Below are 18,328 nucleotides of genomic sequence, written 5' to 3' on the forward strand. Positions count from 1 at the left end.
GATGCACCGACCAGAAAGAATGAATTCTGTCCATTTTGTGATGAAGTAGGTCACACCATAAGATGGTGTCGTAAATTTAAGGAAAAGAAATATGAAAAAAAGATGGACTTTTTAAAAAGGAATGGAATCTGCTATGGATGTTTAAAGAAAGGGCACATGGTAAAAGACTGTAAGTGTCCAATAATTTGTGACAAATGTAAGCAGAATCATCCTGATGTGCTTCATACTGTAAAGAAAGAGCCAGATCATACTGAGCAGAAAAAGGAGTCAGCGGATGTAAATGCTATCACCTCGCCTCAAGTAACTGCACATATTGGGGCCGGAGAGAAAGCATGCATTTTCGCTATTTTACCAGTACAAGTGAGAAATAGGGAAACTAATGTAGTGTTGCAAACATATGCATTTCTGGATCATGGGAGTTCAGCTACTTTTTGCACAGAGAATTTGATGAGAAGGTTGGACATTACTGGAGAGAAAGTTAAAATTCAAATGCGTACCATGAATAAAGAAAAGGATTACCAGAGTTATTATATAACAAATATGGAGATATCCATTTTGGATGAAGATAATTTTATTCCAATTTCAGAGGTTTTCACACATGAAACAATGCCTGTTGGTCGTCAAAATGTACCCAGACGTGAAGACTTACAGCAATGGCCTTACCTGAAAGAAGTCAAAATAACAAAGATAAATTCTGATATTGACTTACTTATTGGAACGAATGCCCTGAGAGCATTAGAACCTGTACAGATAATTAGGAGCCAAGGGGATGGACCGTATGCTATGAAGACCCTATTAGGATGGGTTATTTATGGCTCCTTGGGTAAGAATAAGGAAAGCACCAGCAAAATGAATTGCGGTGCTGTTGCTGTTAACCAAATATCTACAGGTAAATTGGAAAAGCTGTTAATGAAGCAATATAATCATGACTTCAATGAAAGTACCAGCCAAGAACATGAAGAAATGTCTAGAGAAGAATTGAAATTCTTAGATATTATTAACCATTCAGTTAAGATGAAAAATGGACATTATTGTTTGGATTTACCTTTCAAGAAGGAAAGTGTCAATTTACCAAATAATCGCTATATGGCTGAACAGCGTATTCATGGTTTGAAACGTAAATTTGTTAAGAACACGAAATTTCAAGAGGAATATACATCCTTCTTACAGAATATGATTAATAATGATTATGCTGAAAGAATACCAATGAATCAACTATATCGAGATGATGGAGAGATCTGGTATATTCCGCACCATGGGGTGTACCACTCGAAGAAAGGGACATTGAGGGTGGTCTTTGACTGCGCGGCAGTCTTTAAAGGGACATCACTTAACAGTGAATTACTGCAAGGTCCAGACCTTACTAACTCGCTCCTTGGAGTTCTCATCAAATTTAGGCAAGAACCGATAGCTTTGATGGCTGATATCAGAGCAATGTTTTATCAAGTGAAAGTAACTGGTAAACATATTGATTATCTGCGATTCTTATGGTGGCCTGAAGGGGATGTGCAGCAAGACCTTGTTGATTACCGAATGAAAGTACATCTTTTCGGAGCAGTGTCATCTCCAAGTTGTGCGAATTTCGCTTTGAGGAAAACCGCAGAGGATAATAAAGATTATTTCCCAGAGGAGGTAATTTCCACTTTGAAAAATAATTTTTATGTGGACGATTGCCTAAAATCCGTATCTACCGAGTTAGAGGCAATTCAAATAGTGAAGCACCTAACCTTTCTCTGCAATAAGGGAGGATTTGTATTTACCAAGTGGGTCAGCAACAGTCGTGCTGTTTTGGAAAGCATTCCACCAGATGACAGAGCCGAAGAAACCAAGGTGATGGATTTAGACAAAGACAACTTGCCAATGGAAAGGGCACTGGGACTGCACTGGTGTGTGGAAACGGATGTGTTTAAGTTTAAATTGTCAATTCAGGAACGACCATGCACAAGAAGGGGTATCTTATCTGTGATTGGTTCAGTATATGATCCTTTGGGATTTCTGGCACCATTTACACTGCTAGCCAAGTTAATTCAACAGAATCTGTGTCGAGAAAAACTTGGTTGGGATGAGAGTATAACTCAAACATCCTCGCACAGTTGGACAGAATGGTTAAAAGACCTCCAAAAAATGTCAACGTTTAAGGTAGATCGGTGTATAAAGCCTAAAACCATTGGTAATATCGGAAATGCGCAACTGCATCACTTTTCGGATGCCAGCGAAAGTGGTTATGGGACTGTTTCATACTTAAGACTATAAGATGTAAACAAAAGAGTGCATGTTGCATTCGTAATGGGAAAAGCCAGAGTAGCACCATTGAAGCAAAAGACGATTCCCAGAATGGAACTTACAGCAGCAGTCTTAGCTGTGAAAATTGACATAATGCTGAAAAAGGAACTGCAATTTCAACTGGAAGAATCTACCTTCTGGACCGATAGTACTACGGTTTTGAAATACATTAACAATGAAAGCAAACGTTTTATGACATTTGTTGCAAATAGAGTTTCCTTTGTACTAGGAGCTACTAATGTTTCTCAATGGAGATATGTTAATACAAAGGAAAATCCTGCGGATGAAGCCTCTAGGGGACAAACAGCAAATTGCTTTTTTAATAACAAGAGATGGATCAATGGGCCAAAGTTTCTTAGTAAGCCAAGTAGAGAATGGCCAAAGCTTGAACTCGGATTTGAAATCTCTACAACAGATCCGGAAATTAAACAAAACATTTCGGTGAATGTGATTGAAAAAAACTCATATGACACCGTGAATAGTTTAATTACCCACTTTTCATCATGGAATAAATTGAGAACATCGGTAGCCAGGTTTCTTAAAATAAAAACAAGATTGTTGATGAAAATTCGGGAAAAGAAAGCCATAACAGAAAGTATCTTGGAGAAGAATCCTGCGGAAAGGGAAAAGGAAATCAAATTCCAGACGCAAGTTTTTGAAGCTTCACCTAGCCAACAGTGCCTATGTCTTGATGATCTCCTCAAAGCAGAAAATGCGATCATTTCTTTCTGTCAAAGGCAGAAATACAAAGAAGAGATATATAGTGCATGCTATTTTTCCCTCATTAGTATGGTGGTTAGTATCCACGCCTGGCATGCGGGCGATCGCGGTTTGATTTCCTGACGAGGGAGCCACAGGGTTTTATTCCCTGATATTTTGATTTTGATTTTGATGTATGCTAAGCCTTAATGGCCACCTTTTTGATGTTATTTGGTAATTGCCTCATTATGTATTCGGAACAATTAGGGGCCGGTGTGTTGTGGCCATGTGGCCTATTTTGCATGTCATTGTGGATGGCATGTTCCTTTAAATTTTAGCCAGCCCGTTATAATGTGGGTGGGATTTTATGACGTGTCTAGGGGCGTGTTTAAGCCGCTTAACTGCTTGCGTGTTAGTTTAGTTGGGAATTCGTTTTGGACAGGAGAGGGAGAAGGTTTATCCTTCGACCATGTCAAGCATGTCAAGCATGTCAAGCCTCATGTGAAGCCTCATGTGAAGAAGAAGACACGAAGAGTTTTCTAGTATCTGAAGCAATGCACCAGGAGTTCGAAGAAGATTGATGGAACAAGACAGAAAACCTTGGATGTATCTTACTGTTTTATATCTACAATAAAGAAAATATTCATTAAAAGACTGTGTGCTGAAGCTTTATGAAAGTAGAAGCTCTGTAAGTCTCTGAGGCAGCTTGCATGCGTACCGAAGATATTCCCCTTATCCCCTCTCAACCAATTAGTGGCTAGGGAGTTAATTTCCTGAAAGATCTGAAAAATCTGCCGCTACACCCATGGAGTTACTGTTATTCCATTATCACTACATTCAATCTTTAACTGGAATGCCCGGGATCCAGCCACACATTTCCAATAGATAGGGGGAACCTGAGAGAATACCAATCCTTCCACTGTAATCATTTGGGATGCAACAAAAACAATGAAGAAGGCGGTGGAATTTATACAAGGATGTGGATCACCTCTGGAAGAGGGTAAGTGAATGGCGGATGGAATTTAAAACCAAATGTGAAGCGTTGCACTATGGGAAGCGTAGGAGGGAGTTTTGTACTTTACCCATACCCTATACCCGACCTTATATAGATAGGCACAGGCACAACATAAAACATCTCATCAGGCAGTGGTGAGTCTATTGAGCAAGTCGATTTATTAGCGTTGTGCATCGAACGCAGCGTGAGCAAGATCAAACTACTTTCCTAAGCTACAGAAACTACAGACATTTTTTATCCTCACCAATGGTTACTTTTGGAATTGCAACAGGCAAGAATCAAGGATGGTGTGTTGCCTCCCTGGCGCCAGGGTCCAACGCATTTCAGAACGATTGCAGGACAGCCTCAAGAGGGAAGGGGAGCAGCCGGAAGTAGTTATGCATGTGGGCACAAACGGCATTGGTAAGAAGAGGATGGAGGTTCCGCAACTCGAGTATAGAAAATTAGGTAGGTGGCTGAAAAGCAGGACTTCCAGGATAGTTATATTTTGTTTTTCGTCCAGTACCTCGTCTTAGTGAGGGTAGGAATAGAGAGATAGGGGGGCTGAATGTATGGCTGAGGAGTTGGTACAACGGCTGGGATTTAGATTTCTTGACCATTGCGATCTCATCTGGGGCAGAGGTGACCTGTATAGGGGACGGTTTGAACCTTAACTGGAGAGGAACCAACTATTAGAAGGCAGGTTGCTAGTGCTAAGCGGGCGGGTTTAACCTAAATAGTAGGGGGGCAGGTGTGGGTAGGCGACGTCAACAATGTGGAAACGTATCCGTGGAGTTAACGGGTAACAGAGTGCAGGAAAGGGAACGGAAGTGTCCAGAAATAATAAGAGAGAAAGATTAAAATGGAAGAAGAGAGTAAGGTCGGATAAAATCGGGATACCTGTGAGAGGAGAGGTGCTCAACAGCGAATTGAAAGTATCACAAGGAACAGAGTTGATGACCTTGATATATGATAAGTTCTAATTTACAATTTGAGAGGGAGAAGGGAAAGTCGGAAGTGTCAGCACTGCAGTTGAACAAAGGGGACTATGGAGCCACGAGAAAGGAGCTGGCCAAAGTTGATTGGAAATATACCCTAGCAGGGATGACAGTGGAACACCTATGGCAGGTATTTCTGTGAACAATTCGGAATGTGCAGGATCAGTTCATTCCAAAGAGGAAGAAAGGTTCCAATGGAAGTAACTGGGCCTTGCTACATTCCACTCGCCACTAACTGCCTTTCTGACAGGGACCCGTTAATTATACTCTGTGTTTCCTGTCTGCCAACCAGTTATCTATCCATGTCAATACCCTACCCCCAATACAATGTGCTCTAATTCTGCCCACTAATCTCCTGTTTGGACCTCATCAACAGCTTACTGAAAGTCCAGATACACTACATCTACTGGCTCTCATTCATCAATCATACTTCTCACATCCTCAAAAAATTCCAGAAGATGAGCCAAGCAGGATTTTCTCTTCAGAAATCCATGCTGACTTGGACCAATCTTCCACATTTGTATTTACTAATCTTATTTACTAGCTTATACTCGCTAGAATTTAGGAGATTGAGAGGGGATCTTATAGAAACGTACAACATTCTTATGGGGTTGGACAGGCTAGATGCAGGAAGTATGTTCCCGATGTTGGGGAAGTCCAGGACAAGGGGTCACAGCTTAAGGATAAGGGAGATATCCTTTAGGACCGAGATGAGAAGAAACTTTTTCACACAGAGAGTGGTGAATCTCTGGAACTCTCTGCCACAGAGGGTAGTTGAGGCCAGTTCATTGGCTATATTTAAGAGGAAGTTCGATGTGGCCCTTGTGGCTAAAGGGATCAGGGGGTATGGAGAGAAGGCAGGTACGGGATACTGAGTTGGATGATCAGCCATGATCATATTGAATGGCGGTGCAGGCTCGAAGGGCCGAATGGCCTACTCCTGCACCTATTTTCTATGTATCTATGTATCTATGTAACATTACTGAAGACCGTTTACAATCCTTCTTTATATGTTTGGCCAGCTTACCCTCGTGCTCAATCTTTTCACCCCGTATTGCCCATTGTGTATACCTTCTGCTGTCCCTTGAAAGTTTCAAATTCTCTGGCTTCCCGCTACCCTTTACTATGTTATACGACATTTATTTTAGTTTGATTGCATCGCTAACTTCCCTTGTCAGTCACAGTTGCCTCTGCCTCCCCTTGGAATTATCGTTCCTCTTTGGAATGAAATGATCCTGCATCTTCTGGATTATGCCCAGAAATTCCTGCCTTTGCTGTTCCACTGTCATTCCTGCTAGTATATTTTTCCAGTCGACCTTGGGCGGCTCCTCTCTCATGCCTTCATTGTCCCCTTTGTTCAACTGCATCACTGACACTTCTGATTTAACCTTCTCCCTCTCAAATTGCAGATCAAAACTTATCTTATCAGCCATGATTGAATGGCGGTGTGAACACGAAGGTCCAAGGTCTAATTATACTCATATAACTTGTAAACGTGAAATAAATCATAATTAATCAATGTCCCTGTAACCTTTCATCTTTGTCGTTCACCAGAGTTAACTTTAATCTTACATTTCTTGTTGTTTTGAACATCCTCCCATATATCTAACGTGTGGATAACATGTGCCAAGTTTCTACTCGCCAAATGGTGTCCCTCGTAAAAAAAAGTGTGATCATTGACATTAACATTAACATTAACATTAACATTAACATTAACATTAACATTAACATTAACATTAACATTAACATTAACATTAACATTAACATTAACATTAACATTAACATTAACATTAACATTAACACAGTGACAAAGAGCAGCAGGAACCTCAAGATTGCAACAGATAGGAACCTAAACAGAACAGCGAAGGTCTATCCTCTCGTCCACTGTTAATAACGCCTGTGTTTTCCAGCAGAATGTTTCAGCTTTAGCGAATTTAACTACATTCTATCTTGGCCATTTTCCCATCATGATCCTCAGTATGCGAGCCCCAGGGTTAACCAAACGATAACCTACTCATCTTCCTTATAATTCTCAAAATTCCCGACACCAGGAAGTCAAATCGGAAAATAGACAGAGAAAACTGGACCAACTCAGCGGGAAAGTCAGCATCTCTGGAGAGAAGGATAGACAGGATAGGAGTCCACAACTGGAACAGCAGATGCAGTCGGTTAGGTTGGAGGAGATGCAAGTGAACCTCTGCCTCTCCTGAAAATACTGTCAATGTCCTTTGACGCAGTTGAAGGGGGAAGTCATACTCATGTACTACTGTATCCGCTGTTAAACCTGATCAGGCAGAGTTCACCGTCATACTATGTGGCAGTACCTATGGCAAAGGGGCATGAAAGAAGTACCAATGATTTGGTGCCATTGGAGCAGGCTATGAAGGAATATATGCAGGATTCAAGGATTCGGATCAATGAATGGAGTGAGCACATCCTGAAATGCACAAATAACTATTTATTAAAGCAAATACAGAAACACTGTCAAGTATTAACGATACAAAATGACAGGTCTCACTGCCCGCTGCACACTTAAGTCTAAGGTACACACAAAGTGCTGGAGAAACTCAGCGGGGCAGGCAGCATCTCTGGAGAGAAGCAATGGAGAGATGCTGCCTATCCCGCAGTTACTCCAGCATTTTGTGTCTACCTTCGATTTAAATCAGCATCAGCAGTTCTTTCCTACACTCGTATTCAAGTCTCCTGTATGCACTGACAACTTCATTTTAGCTGACATATTCTGTTTAACCCTTGTATGGCACGAGCGCAGAAGAGATTCCCCAGCATCTTGCCAGGAATGGAGGGGTGAGGTGAGGAGTTATTAGATCGGCTGCGTGTTCACTGGATAATAGACAGGCGAGAAGTGCCTTCTATATCTCTGCACCAGAGGGTCATCTTTTAAGGGTACCGGTGTGGTGGCAGCATCAACGTTGGCGGCACTTTTACCGTATGGGATATCTGCATTGATGTTGTCTGCATCACATCCCGTCCCTGCACGAAATGTGGGGACCTGCATTGAGGTCAGCATTAAATACGGCATCGGTCTGTGTACGGACACTTGCATTGAGAGAGCCTACACGAAAGATGGCGGCCCTTTCCGCTGACAAGCATTAAAAGCGCCAGCATAAAAGATGGCCACAAGGCTCGGCCAACCAACCAATTTCCAGCGCGCATGTGCTTCAATGGGCAAACTTTAATTGCTCTTCCTGACTTTAAAATCGACTGATTTTCAGGCCAGATGAGAAACATGGATATGATGGCGATTTGGAACGGAAATTGTGGCTTCTGGGTGATTGGGTGGCAGTAGATGGATGGGTCAGGGGAGGGGCTCCATGGAAGGGTGGAGGTGGGGGCGTTTGGGCTAGTGCGGAGGGGGGGGGGGAGGGTCTAGAGGAGAGGAGCACGGGCTACAGGGGAGGAGTAAATGGGCGACGAGCCTCAGGAGAAGGCAAGGGGGAGGGCTAGTTGGGGAGGTGATGTGGCGGGTGCAGAACACTCTCCCACCCTCCCTCCCTTCTCCTCACTCCCTCACCCCTTCCACTCTACTGCTCCCTTCTTCCTCAACCGCACATACCCATCAACTGTCCCCTCCCTACCTTCTCCTCCCCTCCACTCTCCCTCCCGTCTTACATAAATACAACACAATAGGTGCAGGAGTGGGCCATTCGGCCCTTCGAGCCAGCACCGCCATTCAATGTGATCATGACTGATCTTTCACAATCAGTACCCCTTTCCTGCATTCTCCCCCTTACCACTTGATTCCGCTAATCCTAAGAGCTCTATCTAAATCTCTCTTCAATGCATCGAGTGATTCCTCTCCACTCTCCCTAACTCATTACATCTCCTCACGCACTTCATATCCCTTCATCTTCTCCCTCGCTTCACCTTTCCTTACCCCTTTCCCTCCCCCCTCCCTCCCTCCCTCCCCCCCTCCCATCTCCCCATCCCCTATCTTCCCTTCTCATCCGCACCCCCCTCTTCCCTCCCCTTCACTTTCCCCTCCCTCCCCCTCGTCCCATCCCCTTTCCTACAACTCCCCATCCCTTCCCTCGCTCCCCTCACCCCATTATCTCCTACCCTCACATACCCTCTAACTCAAACCTCCCCTGTATGTCTCGTCACTCTCTCCCCAAGCCATCTCTCTCCCCGTCACCCTCTCTCCACCCCCTCATCCTGTCCCACTCCCCTATATCTCCTTTGTCCCTCCCTCACCCCAGCATCCCTCCCCTCCTCTTATTCTCTTACCCGCCCTTCTGCCTCTTTCTCAACCCCGTCCCGTGGCTGATACTCCCCATGTCCCCTTGTCATCCAACCCCCCTCTATCCACTCTGCCGCTCTCAACCAAACTTTCTCACTCCCCCCCCCCCCCTCGATAATTTCTGAGCTCTTCTCTGGACTTGAATGGATATAACATAAACTACAAATTAAGCCATCAAAGGTATACCAACATTACCGAGATTTCTTGTGAACGTTCATGTACAATTCTACACAACACCACACACCATAAAAGTCTTACTTATTGAATACAATTATCTCAAAGTGTCTACTTCTTTATGGATGGGCAAATATACAGAGTTGTTTGTTGTTCTGAATCATCGAGATGTAGTAAAATCTGTAAAGTGGAACTTTATTTCCCCCCCCCCCCCCCCCCCACGTCCAAAACACATTGATTAGATCCTATCCTGTAACGCACCCCGGGGATCTGTTATTCTATACATAAACCCTCCCAAACCGCTGGAGGCTAAGACCCCAGCCGGTAACCCACTCCCGGGGATCTGATATTCTATTTTAAACTTGAAGGATTTCATAGATACGGCGAGACGTGGTGTATGGGGCGGAGGGGAGGGGAACGGGTCACAGAGATGGGGAAAATGATGGCTACAGTGACGGGGAGAGGAGGTGTCGTGTCTGGAGATGGGAGAGGGGGCGTCACCGGAACAGGGGGAGGGGTGCAGGTGTCGGCTGGGAGGTGGTAATAGAGAGAGAGCGGAGTGTAGGGGCCAGAGTCGTGGGTGTTAGAGACTTCGGGAGAGGGGTATAGGCGCCGGAGGGGAGCAAGTCACAGGGAATGGGAGGGGTGTAGGAATCGCAGTGGCGGTTATCCGCCACTGGGTGGGAGTATTACTCTATCTCATGCTCTCTCCCTCTCACCCCCAACCCTACCCATACCTTTTAACAAAAAGAGGGGGTGAACAAGGGAGAGTGGGTAAACGCTCGGTTCGATCCCCCCTGTTCCCAAACTATTTGGACAGATAAATGCCCAGGGATAGGATTAGAGTGTAGTAACTGCAAGGAGATGTTGCACAGACTGGGATTATTTCTCCGGAACCTCACAGATTGATCGGATACCCGATAGAAATAATACACATTTCCGAGAGCGGTAGATAGAATAAACAGTCAGAAACTACCCCCCCCCCCCCCTCCGCCAACATACTAACGTCAAAGATTAGAGAGCGTAGCTTTAAGGTGAAAGGGGCAATTTTATAGGAAATAAGGGGGGGACGTTTTTTATAAACAGAAGCTGGTGGGGGCCTGGAACGCGCTGACAGGAGCGGTGGAATTTTGGACGCACTCTGACCATCTTGGAAACACACCTCCCTTCCATTGACTCGATCTACACATCAACGAATGAACTCTTGAATTTCTTTACCGCTCTACCTACTTGTGCTGCCACCTTCGGTGAGCTATGAACTTGGACTCCAAGTTACCACTATACATCAATGTTGTGAGTGTCTTGCTAATAATTGTAGACTTTCACCTTTCATTTACTCTCACAAAGAGCACCAGCTCACACACTTGCTTGTGCTAAACTCCAGCTGCCATTTTTCCGCCCATTTCTGCAGCTGACCTGCACCCCACTGTATCTTCTGACAGCCTTCCTCAATGTTCTGTTGCTATTCCAATTTTCAAAACTTCTCCCTGTAGCTCACATGCAGTAGAGAGCATGTTAACTTATTACATCACGGCCTGGTGCGGCATCTTGAATGCCCAGGAACGAAAGAAATTACAGAGAATGGTAGACACTGCCCAATCCATCACGTGTACTGACCTCCCCACCATCAAAGGAATCTATAGGATTTACTGCCTTAAAAAGGCTGCCAGCATAATCAGATACAGATGCCATCCTGGCAACTCCCTCATTTCACTCCTAACGTTGGGTAGATATACATTTGATACGATCAAAGTACCGGGGAGTAAATATCACCAGCATCAAGTCTTGGACCAGTCACATCTAAGCAATGGCCTAGAAAGCACAACAAGGCCTTACTGCCTTAGATGCTTTGGAGATTCGGCACGTCCCCAACACCTCTGTTCAACCTCTACAGATACGACTTAGAAAACAATTTATTGGGATGCATTACAGCATGGTTTGGGAACAGCTCCATCCAAGAACCGCAAGAAACTGCAAAAATTCTGGAAGCAGCCGAGACCATCACGCAAACTAATCTCCCTTCCATCTACACCATCTAAACCATCTACACCACATGCCGCCGCTCAAGGCCACCAGAAAAAACAAAGTCCAGCCTCACCCCGGTCACTCCCTCTTCTCCCCTCTTCCAAGGGGAGAAGGGTGTAGGGGCCGGAGGGGAGGGGTACAGTGACGGGGAGAGGGGGTATCGGGTCTAGAGAGGGAGGGGGTAACAGAAACAGGGAGAGAGGTGTAAGTACCGGCTGGGAGGTGGTCACAAAGACAGGGCGGGGTGCACGGGGCTGAGACGAGGGTGTTACAGACATCAGGAGAGGGGTATAGGCGCCGGAGGGAAGGAGGTCACAGAGACTGGGAAAGGTGTAGGAATCGAAGTGGTGGTTCTCCGCCACTGGGTGGGATTATCAAACTATATCATGCTCTCTCCCTCTCACTCCCAACACTTACCGTACCTTGTAACAGAAAGAGGGGCGATTAAGAGACAGTGTGTAAACTGTCGGTTAGATTTCCACTCTTCCTAAACTATTTGGACGGAGAAATGTCCAGGGAAAGGAATTGAGTGTATTAACTATAAGGAGCAGTTGCACAGACTTGAATCATTTCTCCGGAACCTCACAGGCTGATTGGAGACCCGATATAAATAATATACATTTCCGAGAGCGGTAGATAGGACAAACAGTCAGAAACTACCCCCCCCCCCCCCACCCCTCCACCAACATACCAATGTCAAAATTAGAGAACGTAGCTGTAGGGTGAGAGGGGCAAATTTTACAGGAAATATGCGGGGCAAGTTTTTTTATACACAGACGGTGGTGGGGGCCTGGCACGCGCTGACAGGTGGGGTGGAGTTTTGGACGCAGCTCTGACCATCACGGAAAGCGACCTCCCTTCCATCGACTCATCAACGAATACTGGCTTGAATTTCTTTACCGCTCTACCCGCTTGTGCTGCCACCTTCAGTGAGCTATGAACTTGGACTCCAAGTCACCACTACACATCAATGTTGCCAGGGTCTTGTTAATAACTGTAGACTTTCACCTTTCATTCAAACTCACGAAGTACAACAGATCACACACTTGCTCACGTTAAACTCCATCTGCCATTTTTCCGCCCATTTCTGCAGCTGACCTCCATCCCGCTGTATCTTCTGACAACTCTTCAAATGTTCAAAGCTTCTCCCTGTAGCTCCCATACAGTTGAGGACATGTTAACAGGTTGCATCTCGGCCTGGTTGGGCATCTATAATGCCCTGGAACAGATGGAATTACAAAGAGTGGCAAACCGCCTCGCTTGCCGCCCGCTTCGCTCGAGGTCCTCTGGTCGGCGCCTGGGGGGAGGCTGCTGCTCGAGCCCACGTCGGCCCGATGCCCTCTCCCTCTGTCTGTGTCCTCTCTGTCTATCTCTGCCCCCTCTCCCTGTCTCTCTCCCCCTCTCTGTATCTGCCCCCTCTCCCTGTCTCTGCCCTCACTCTCTGTCTATGCCACCCCCCTCTGTCTCAGCCCCCTCTCTCTGTCTCTGCCCGCTCTCCCTGTCTCTGCTCCCTCTCCCTGTCACTGCCCTCTCTCCCTGTCTATGCCCTCTCTCCCTGAATGTGCCCTCTCTCCCTGGTTCTGCTCTCTTTCCCTGTCTTTGACCCCTCTCTATGTCTCTGCCCTCTCTCTGTCTCTGCCCTCTCTCTCTGTCTGCACTTTCTCTCAGATTATGCCCCCTCTCTCTGCCTCTGCCATCTCTCTGTCTCTATCTCTGCCGTTTCTCACTCTCTCTGCCCTCTCTATATGTATCTGCCTATATCTCTGCCCCCTCCCTCATTCTCCGCCCTCTCTCTTTCTCTGCCATCTCTCTCTGTGTCTGCACACTCTCTCTTTCTCTGCCCTCTGTCTCTGTCTCTACCCTCTCTCCCTTTCTTTCCGCTTTCTCTCTGTTTCTGCCCTCTTTCTCTGTCTCTGCCTTCTCTCTGGCCCCCTCTCCCTGCTCTCTCTGCCATCTCTCTCTGTCTGCCCTCTCCCCCTGCGCGCTCTCACTCTGCTGTCTCTCTCTCTGCCCTCTCTCTCTATACCTTCTCACTCTCTGCCTCTCTCTCTACCTTCTCTCTGCCCTCTCTCTGCCTTCTGTCTCTCTGAGCTCTCTCTCTATGCCATCTCTCTTTGTGCCCTGTCTCTCTCTGCCCTCTCTCTCTGCCCACTCTCTCTCTACTCGCCCTCTCTCTCTCTTCCCCCTCCCTCTGTGCCCCCTCTCTCTCGGCCCTCTCGCTCTCTGCCCTCTCTCTGCCCTCTCTCTGCCCTCTCTCTCTTCCCTCTCTCCCTATCCTCTCTCTCTCTGCCCTCTCTCTGTCTTCCCTCTCTCTCCCCGCTCCCTCTTCCTCTACAGCCGCGCCTAACCTCCCCTCTCTCTGCCCTCTCTCTCCCTGCCCTCTCTCTATTCCCTCTCTCTCCATGCCCTCTCTATCAGCCCTCACTCTGCCCTCTCACTCTCCCTGCCCTCACTCTCTCACTGGCCCTCTTTCTCCATGCCCTCTCTCTCTGCCCTCTTTGCCTCTGCCCACTCTCTCTGTCCTGCCGCTCTGCCCTCTCTCTCTGCCCTCTCTCTTTAGCCCCCCTCCTCTCCGAATCTAGCCGCGCTTATGCAGTTAGGGTTATGCGTGAGTGGATAGGACGAGGGATGTGGTAAAATGAGCGAATTAAGAATATGAATACAGTATCAAGTGGGGGTTAGTGTGTGTGTGTGTTGGGAGGGGTGATCAGTGTGTGTGTGTGTTGGAGGGGTGATTAGTGAGTGTGTGTGTTGGGTGGTTAGTGTGTGTGTGTGTCACGCCGCAAGCCACCTCCCCCGCAACGGCGCGTTGAGGGGAGGGGGCCAAACGTGTCCCACTTGTTCTAGTAACATTTACCACCCTTACTAATGGAGGATCTGTCAATCGCCGTTGTAAAAATACCCTATTGCTTGACCACCACCGTCTGTGGAAATGTCCACAGATTTAACACCCTCTGTTTAAAAAAATCATCCCTTTCTCCTTTCTATAGGTACGTCGTTTTATTATGTGGCTATGCCATCTGGTCCTGGACTCTCCCACTCCTAGAAACATCCTCCACATCCTCACTCTCCGGGCATTTGACTATTAGGTAAGTTTCATTGTGCCACCCCCCCCCCCCCCCCCCCATCACCCTTATGTACTCCAGCGAGTACGAGCCCAGTGTTGTCACTCGTCATACGTTAACCCAATCATCCCCAAGAACATTGTCGTGAACCTCTTCTGGACCCTCTCCAAAGCCAACACATCCTTCCTCATATATGGAGCTCAAAACTACTCACAATTCTCCAAATGTGGTCTCACCAAATGTACAATAAAACCTCAGCTTTACATCCCTGTTGTTATATTCTCGTCTTCGTGAAATGAATGCTGGCATCGCACTTGTCTTCCTCTTCGCACTTTTCTTCCTCACCACCGCCATCTGCAATTCATTTTCAATGTCCGGAAGAATGTATACGATTGAAAACTGTGACCTCCAGAATCAGGAACAGATTCTGCCCAGCAACCATCAGGCTTTTGAGAACTGCATCACACGAACTAAACTCTAAACTACGAACTGTCTTGGAGAGAGAAAGAGAGAGGAAGAGGGAGGGGGGGGGGGGGGGGGGGGGGGGGGAGAAAGGAAGGGTGACGAAGAGGAGGGGAGTAAGGAGCGAGGGGAAACGGGGATAGAGGGGCAGAAAAGGATGGGCAGGGAGATGAGAGGGGACGAGGGAGAACGGATAGAGGAAGGTTGGTGAGAGGAAGAGAGAAGCAGTAACAGAAAATGAGAGATATCATAAACTTTTATTTAGACTTTTACACATATAGCGTGGACACCGACCCATCGGCCCATCGAGTCAGTGCAAACCAACCATCGCTATCGGACACAATAGGGGCATTTTACAATTTACAGAAAGGAATGAACGTACAAACCTGCATTGTGAGAGGAAACCAGACCAGGAGAAAACCCACGCGGTCCACCTCCTGTTTAAATTCCACTTGGAATATTTTGGAGGACCAATAAACCAAGAACCAAGAGGGACAACGTACCATAGTCAGGTTCACAACCGGTTCCTGACGTTGTGCGGCAGCCATTGCGCTAGTCTAAAGATGGAATGGTACATTAAATTGTAAAGATAGCGTACGGTATGCTTGCCTTCAACAATCAGGGCACTGGGTGTAAGAGCAGGGAGTCAGGATGCAGCTTCATAGGAATATGGTTAGGCCACATTTAAAGTATAGCGTACAGTTCTGATTGTCCCATCACTGGAATCATGTGGTTATTTTGGAGAGGGTGCAGAGGAGTTTACCACAACGCTGCCTGGATTAGGGTGTATTAGTTACGAGATACCGTAGCGTCAGAGTTGCTGCCTTGAAGCACCAGAGACACATGTCCGATCCTGACTACGGGTGCTGTCTGTACGGAGTTTGTACGTTCTCCCCGTGACCGCGTGGGTTTTCCGCGATCATTGCTTTCCTCCCACACTACAATGATTTGCAGGTTGGCAGGTTAATTGACGTGGAATAAATGTGAAATTGTCCTTAGTGTGTGGGATAATGTTGGAGTATGAGGATCGCTGGTCGGTGCAGGTTTGGTGGGTCGAAGTGTCTGTTTTCTCGCTGTATCTCTAAACTAAATGTCTAGGATGTAGTTTATTATTGTCACGTGTTGAGTGGAGACCTCAAATAAGTTTCTAATATTAGAAGAGGCATGGTGGTAGAGGCATATACGATAGTGGCTTTTAAGAGTCTTTGAGATGACTATGCAGGAAAGGAGGGATATGGATCACCTGCGGGCAGAGGAGATTAGTTCAACTTGGCCTGGTTTTCGGGACAGACATGGAGGGCCTGTTCACACGTTGTGTATGATGTTAGATTTAGCTCTTTGTGGTACGGGAATCAAGGGATATGGGGGAAAGCATATTCTGGTAAACATCTACATGCTCCCACTGGCTCAGATTATGGAAAACAACAAAGGTAGACAAAAAGGTAAGGCAGTATCTATGGAGCGAAGGAATATGTTGCGTTTCAAGTCGATATCCTTCTTCAGACTGATGTGGTTTGGGGGCGAGGGGCGGGGGGAGAAGAAAGGAAGAGGCGGAGGTTTATACCCCAGCGGTATGAACACTGACTTCTCCAATTTCAGATAGTACTTGCTTTCCCACTCCTTCCCATCCCCTTCCCAGATCTTCCACAGTCCACTACCTCCGCCGCTTCCTTTCTTTTACCCTTCGCTCCATAGATGCTGCCCCACCCGCTGAGTTTTCCCAGCATTTCTGTCTACCTTCGATTTTTCCAGCAATTGCAGTTCTTTCATTGACATGGAAAACAACAATTTAATTATTTACCATAATTATGCAGACGACACGCACATTTAGATAAACATATCAGCATGGGACTATGGTCCAAACCGAATACTAAGTAAGTGCATCGAACAAATTAACGATTGCATGTGCCACAGCATTGAGGTAGTTGTTTTTGGAGCCAAATAGGAACGATTAAAAGTCAGTACTCAGCTTCAATCGGCAAAAAGTAAAACCCATGAACAAAGTAAGAACTCATGATGTAATAATGGACTCAGACCTGAATTTCAACAGTCACTTTAAGACAATTACTGTCAGCGAACTAACACCATACGAATATACCAAGGGTTAACGGTCTTATGGTTCAGCAGGATATGGAAAAAAAAATGTCCATGCAATAATCTTCAGTAGACTTGACCATTGCAATGCTGTCGTCACGTTTCCCTAAAATAGTCACCCCCCGGACACTCCCTCTCCCAGAAAAATTGCACTGATGTATGTACATATATTACATGTATACACACATGTACATCTGCTGTTCATTATTCTATGTTCGCTCTTCTGGGTGAGATGCTAACTGCATTTCGTTGTCTGTATACTGTACACTGCACAATGACAATAAAGTTTGAATCTGAATCTGAATCTGAAATATTGATTAGACAGCCGCAGCTGAATCAGAACGCTGCTGCTCGGATCCTCTCTGAGACCAAGAAAGTGGATCACAGCACGCCAGTTTTGAGGCTTTTACACTGGCTTCCAGTCTGTCACAGTATTGATTTGAAAATATTACTCTTGGTTTATAAAGCACTGAATGATCTAGGGTCAAAATATATTTCTGATCTTCTGCTGTATTATGAACAATCCATACCCCCGAGGCTGTCTAGGACAGGTCTGCTTTTTGTCCCCAGAGTCAGACCTAAACATGGAGAAGCAGCGTTTACTTTTGATGCACCACATATATGGAACAGATTTCATAAAAAATGCAGGACCATCTCTCAGTTAATTTTAATCGGGGCTGAAGACTTCTGTTTGACACTGCTGGTAGTTACTTTAAATTTAATTTAAATAAATAATTATTCATTTCTAACAATGCACTGTAATTTCTATTCTAGTATTTTATACTTGTCATTCTATTTTTGCATGTTTTTATTTTCTATTCTTTTTAATGACTGTTTATAATTGCTTTAGTTTGCTTTTTATTGCTTTGTGTGAAGCACTGAATTGCCTTGTATCTGAAATGTACTATATAAATAAACTTGCTGGCTGGCTACATGTGACGGAAATTTGAGGGAGCAATCTTCCTGCACCCCAAGACCTCGCTACTCTACAAGACTCCCCGTCTACCTTTTATGCCACTTAGTGCCTGTTTCCGTTTTGTATGGCTCTAACTCTCTCTCTCTTTCTCCCTCTCTGTCTTTCTCCACACCCCATCTCTCTCCCCTCTCTCTTTCCAATTTCTTTCCTCCTATGTTTCCATCTTTCTCCCCTATCTCTCTCCATTCCCCCTTTTCTCCTATCCTGACCCCATCTTTTTCTCTATTATCTCTCTCCCATCCCTCTCCCTCCTTTCTATCTCCTCTTCCTTCGCCCTTGCAGCTCTCCCTCCCTTCTCTC

General features: G+C 45.8%; 1 long non-coding RNA gene across 1 annotated transcript; it reads right to left on the minus strand.

Annotated features, from left to right (window-relative positions):
* Positions 1-10,097: 10,097 nt before the first annotated feature.
* Positions 10,098-14,542, minus strand: LOC116966578. The gene is made up of 3 exons (XR_004410059.1): positions 14,515-14,542; positions 12,434-12,439; positions 10,098-10,112 (listed from the first exon to the last, which is right to left on the minus strand). It is a non-coding gene; the product is annotated as an uncharacterized LOC116966578 (long non-coding RNA).
* Positions 14,543-18,328: the final 3,786 nt, after the last annotated feature.

This window comes from Amblyraja radiata, chromosome 37, assembly GCF_010909765.2.
Source record: "Amblyraja radiata isolate CabotCenter1 chromosome 37, sAmbRad1.1.pri, whole genome shotgun sequence".
In the NCBI taxonomy this organism is placed as follows: Eukaryota; Metazoa; Chordata; class Chondrichthyes; order Rajiformes; family Rajidae; genus Amblyraja; species Amblyraja radiata.